Source organism: Anopheles merus, unplaced genomic scaffold, assembly GCF_017562075.2.
Source record: "Anopheles merus strain MAF unplaced genomic scaffold, AmerM5.1 LNR4000298, whole genome shotgun sequence".
Taxonomy (NCBI): Eukaryota; Metazoa; Arthropoda; class Insecta; order Diptera; family Culicidae; genus Anopheles; species Anopheles merus.
In genome coordinates, this window is record NW_024427878.1 from 6,938 (window position 1) to 7,928 (window position 991).

Here is a 991-nt window from a genome sequence, read left to right on the forward strand (position 1 = left end):
CACTTCAATGCCTTTCCAAAACTGTCTTAATCATCACGCTAGGACACATGGTTACGAAGTTATGGCCATTTGAAGGAACATTCAACTACATCACTTGAGCTTTCTCACCCGTCCCCATGGCCATGCTTGAAATTTTGACGAAAATGCAAGGTCATCCATTATCGTTCTTATGTCATTGGGGCTTCATGAATAAGCAAACCAAAGCCCTGGGACACAATAACAAGGATCTTGGCGATGAAAAAGTTTCATAATGGGTCATATTACCCTTTATACACATGCTCTAATTGACAGGTTTTCCCGAGTACAATGCATTCAGAGGCATTTACTAGACTACCAATAAGTCCAATCTTTAAACCTATGTACAGATCTTGTAGACCACTTCAATGCCTTTCCAAAACTGTCTTAATCATCACGCTAGGACACATGGTTACGAAGTTATGGCCATTTGAAGGAACATTCAACTACATCACTTGAGCTTTCTCACCCGTCCCCATGGCCATGCTTGAAATTTTGACGAAAATGCAAGGTCATCCATTATCGTTCTTATGTCATTGGGGCTTCATGAATAAGCAAACCAAAGCCCTGGGACACAATAACAAGGATCTTGGCGATGAAAAAGTTTCATAATGGGTCATATTACCCTTTATACACATGCTCTAATTGACAGGTTTTCCCGAGTACAATGCATTCAGAGGGCATTTACTAGACTACCAATAAGTCCAATCTTTAAACCTATGTACAGATCTTGTAGACCACTTCAATGCCTTTCCAAAACTGTCTTAATCATCACGCTAGGACACATGGTTACGAAGTTATGGCCATTTGAAGGAACATTCAACTACATCACTTGAGCTTTCTCACCCGTCCCCATGGCCATGCTTGAAATTTTGACGAAAATGCAAGGTCATCCATTATCGTTCTTATGTCATTGGGGCTTCATGAATAAGCAAACCAAAGCCCTGGGACACAATAACAAGGATCTTGGCGATGA